Source organism: Octopus bimaculoides, chromosome 5, assembly GCF_001194135.2.
Source record: "Octopus bimaculoides isolate UCB-OBI-ISO-001 chromosome 5, ASM119413v2, whole genome shotgun sequence".
Lineage (NCBI taxonomy): Eukaryota > Metazoa > Mollusca > Cephalopoda > Octopoda > Octopodidae > Octopus > Octopus bimaculoides.
This window is the reverse complement of record NC_068985.1, coordinates 28,458,240-28,463,507: the sequence shown is the minus strand read 5'-3', so window position 1 is coordinate 28,463,507 and position 5,268 is coordinate 28,458,240.

Here is a 5,268-nt window from a genome sequence, read left to right as displayed (position 1 = left end):
AGTTGGATCCAAGTCTCACCCAGAGACCTCAAGAGACAAGTTAGAAGTTCATGTAGGTATTATGCCTAGGGTACCATATATTTGAATTTGTACAGTGTTGTTCTAGAGAATGTTTTAAAATTGAAGATCACATAGACAGTATTTTACGTAGGATATGGGCAGTTCCCATGAGCATTATCTTTTGAACTTCAGCCATTTTGGGGTTTCCTGGTATCTGAGCTTATTATTATTATCATCATCATCATCATCATCATCATCATCATCATCATCATCATCATCATCATCATCATCATCATTATTATTATTATTATTTAATTTAGGGCGGCGAGCTAGTAGAGCCGTTAGCACTCCGAGCAAAATGCTTAAAGAGATTTCGTCCGTCTTTACGTTTTGCGTTCAAATTCCACCGAGGTCGACTTTGGCTTTCATCTTTTCAGGGTCGAGAAGATAAGTGCCAGTTGAACACTTGAGTCGATGTAATCGTCTTATCCCCTCTCCCAAACATTGCTGCCCTTGTGGTAAAATTTGAAACATTTGTTATTATCATTATTACTATTTCGATTATTTTGAATTTCATATTCGTATCACTATTGTGTTTTTTACCTGTTCTTGTTGCGAATAATATTTTTCTCCGTGTCCTATAATATATTTTCGGTTATTTATCTTACTGATTTTGCTGTGACGGCAGTATGGCTATTGCTTCATTCTATTATCATATCTGACTGATTGAAAGAATGAAAGAATATTTCTGAATTTTGTCTAAGTTTTCCAAAGATTTATATTTATCACAGGACTATGGCGTCTTCAGACTTAGTCTTTAGATTGAAATCGGACTCTGCACACAGTTCCCCCATCTTTCCTCTTCTTTCATTCCCCTCAAATATACATATATGTATTCTATAGTATATATATATATATATATATATATATATATATATATATATATATATATATATATGCACAAAGACGCGCATATTTAATTATTTTTGTACGTTTGTAACTGAAACAGGAACGAAAAACGAAATACATAAACACTGTGTGTACACACTTCCTTAACAATAATGTGACCTCGAATATAATGTGACCAGCATTATTTTTAAGTAAGTCCACCAATATATTTCATCCTTAGGATATAACTATACGATGTATACCTTGATGCATATGTTATAAATTATTGCTCTCTTCCGAATAAAATGGTAAGCTTTGCAATATAATACAATACAATACAATACAGTATATATAATATAATCTATAAATATATGATGTGTGTATATATAAAGGGTAAACAGCCTGGTACACCTTGATCTTTGTCATGATGGTGATCCCCCTCCTGTTCCAGACAGTCTTGCGTAGCCTGCCGAAGGCAGCGCTTGCCTTGGCGAGTCTGGCGTTGATTTCGTCATCAACGACAACATTTCTAGAGAGTGTGCTGCCAAGGTAGGTGAACTTGTCCACCGCGTTCAGTCGCTGCCCGTTGATGATGATGTTGGGTTCAACGTATGGCTTGGTTGGAGCTGGCTGATACATTACCTCAGTCTTTTTTGTATTGATAGTGAGGCCAAAGTTGTTGCAGGTACCAGAGAACAAGTCAACGCTATGCTGCATGTTGGACTCAGTGGCAGCATTGAGAGCGTATTCTGTGTGTTCATGTAAAAAAAAATATTATTCGTACAAATTTTGACGGTTAAATTTTGTTGCTACTGTGGTTTAATCGAAAAGCAATTCTGATCTAGATAACCTGCCACTATCATCTCCACCACCTTTTATATATATCTAGGACTACATTGCTTAAACTATCAGTCTTATTTTGAGACACCCTAGTGTTGTTTCTAGGAGGACAAGTGGTTGAGTCGAGTTTTACTTGTTGGCCCCAATACTTTATGTGCTAATTGCAAATTGTTAAGAGACAAGTCAAGTTGTAATGTCGTTACTTTATGAAAAACATTGTATTTGTTATCATATACTTCAAAGGTATAAAGATTTAATAAATATCACTGGCAGCGATCTGCCTAGGAGGCTATAACACAGTTTAATATTATTGAAGCCAGAACATATTTCACACAGGAAGATCTTCCGGCTATTCTTTGTAAAGCTTAGATCTGAGTGAAAGTTTAGCTTAGTGCACAGAATAATGAAAATACAAACAGTTGGTCTGACTAAACCATCAAATAGAAAATAAACACCAGCATTTTCGTGCGTGCGTATGTGTGCATATACATTGATGCATACATATGTACATTATGCGTGTGTGTGTAAACATGTGTACACACACACATGGCATAAGCGTGTATAAGGTGTGTGCTTTTGAATTTATGAACAGGAGGAGAAGCAATGATATAAATTACTGATTAATTATGTATTGTAGTACTCAGGTTACTGTCTGAGGTTTGTGAGTGCTGTAGATCACACAAGTGATGTCTAGTATACGAAATACTTTCTTTATAAAGCAAGATTAGTAGAGAAAAAGCAAGCATGGCGAGAAATAGCTAAATAAATATATATAAAGTACAGGAAATAAAAATAAAAAATATTTTATAATAATTCTTGGCTGTGAGTGGCTTGAAACATAACATTGTATATGAATGCTCCAATAGCGAGCATTTAAATAAAACATTTGCAAAATTTTCTGATTAAAATGCTACTAAAGTTTATATGTTATTTTAATATGGTAAAACGTTTTCTAGGGTTACTATTTAAGCATTTCTATCGCTCACACAGTAAAAGTTAATTTTAGTGAGACCGTAAATCTTGTAAGTTTATTATCAAAAGTTAACCGAAGAAAGCATAAACGCAATGAATAATAGTTATGAACTGAGATATCTATGCAATTGTAGCAACACTATTTCTTCTCCAATAAACAAAAAGAAATGTGATAGTGAATTCGTGGGTAGTGTCATGTCAGGTCACCACGATAATAATTATTATTAAAATTATAATTAAGGGTATCTAAAAGATACCACCATGCTAGAGATAGCAGTCAAAATTTGACTTTAAAACCACTTCAAGTATTCATACAGCACCAGGAGAAAAGACAAGGAGACAAACGAACTAGCAAAAAATTATTGGATAATCCCAGATCTAGGTTTCTGGCTTTGCATAAAAATATACTCTGTCTCATCAGTGGGATGTACACAGATAGTACATAATTACAAATATATATATATACAATACACGAATACTTACATATGCGCACGTATACACACATATATATGTACGTATAGACGACCGGTTTCATTGCCTGTCTAAACTCCACGTGCTATGTGGTCAAAATACCACCGCAGTGAATATAATGACAAAGTAAATATATAAATTTATATAAATAAAGATAAGATCGTTATTTAAAATACCGATCATATGAAGTGGCCAGCTTGTGATTAAAAACCTTATAGGTAATTATTATTATTAAAATTATAATTAAGGGTAACTAAAATATACCACCATGCTAGAGATAGCAGTTAAAACTTGACTCTAAAACCACATCAAGTATTCATACAGCACCAGGTGATTTTAGAGTCAAGTATATATATATATTATACCAAATGTAAAGTCGATCATCCTAAAATCTTATATTGCCAAAGATTATTCATGTGTTTATTTAAATTTTTTATAAACATGCATTTTAATATATATTTGGGTAATACCGCCGAGGGTGACTTTATCTTTCATCCTTTTGGGGTCGACTTAATTGACTGGGCTCCTCCTCAAAAATTTCGGGCCTTGAGCCTAGAATAGAAAAGAATATATATTTGGGTTTTATTGCTTCATTGCCTCATATTGTTTATAAACATAGGCAAACACACGCACGCACACAGATATACACTTTTGTAGGTAGAACTTAATGGTTGTAGTGGAAAAATCACAAAGTTCTGCTTTTAATGCAAGTTACGTACATTACTCTTCTCATGTTATACACAATTCCTTTGGTCTTTCGTAATTTAGGCCCTTCCTCAGAAAACGAGTGAAATTGTTTTCATGTCAGAGCAAGACATAATAGCAAATCGTTACATAGATATTGTAATATAGTTTGGGAATACGCTTTCATCAAACTCCCTTGCCTCTTCTAGTCTGTAATACGGTGTAGAATTCTTAGTATTGCTTTTCTTTTGCCCAGATTCCTGTTTGTCCTTTCCCGATCTCTTTTTGGAAGAACCTAGTGCAATTTTGAATTTCTTCTCAATGCATAGATTTCTGCAATGTTGTGTTAGTGGATCGGCACTTGGATATGCTGCAGGGTAACTCTACAAGTGATGATTTGTATACTGCTAGAACCTGCTCCAAAGTCGTATGCCTCAGCACTGATAATAATAAACAGGATCATTCCAACCCATTGCCAAATATTGCCTGGAAAGTTTCCGTGTTAAACATTGCTTTCAGAAGGAATCGCCGACTGGCTGGCTCCATTTTCGATAACATCTTCCACGTTAGCTTCCTTTGTTCAGCTCTCTCCCACGACACACTATTTTTAGGCTGAAATCTCACTCATTCTTTTATTTTTCCGAAGCAATATCCACTTGTTCCAAGTTCGTGATAGTCCATTCTGCATATTCCACAATGCATCACTCCTATCACGTCATTCACTTCAAAGCGAACTTTTTCACTTCTACTGCTTTTATCACGCTCTGATTCTTTCTGTTGACGCAATTGGGTGGCATTGCATAGTTGCAGTTTTCGCACAGTTGTCAAAGACAGCTTGAGTTTTACCGTAACACTTTACATCCCTACTTTTACAAGGTAAGGTACGAGACGCAGCGACTCTCATCGGTATATTTTAAGATATTCTTCCATTTTCTGCATAGTGTTACTCTTACATGCGCATGTACACACCCACACACACACACTCACACACATGTATATAAACAAATATACATATACCTATAACTACTCATCCGCTTGCACACATATATATTGTATTTTGGGAGGGGCTTTATGCCGAAATAAACCACACGAACTGCTTCTGTTTTCCTTCTTTTGTTGTTGTAATGAGTCAACTAGTTAGCTATTCAATCAATTAACTAATTAATGATTTGATTAATAGTTCGATCAATCAGTCAATCAGCTAGCTTCAGAGTCTTTTCATCACCATTCGAAACTTCATTCTGATTAACTGAACGAGATATCAAACATTCGATTAGTTAATTAGTTAAATGGTTAACAAGCTGACGATTAATAATAAAAGAATTGGAAAAGAAATACTTCTTAACACAAGAGTTCACATCATAAAATTTGCAAGTAAGCATAAAATATATTTATGTATGTATGTAGGTATAT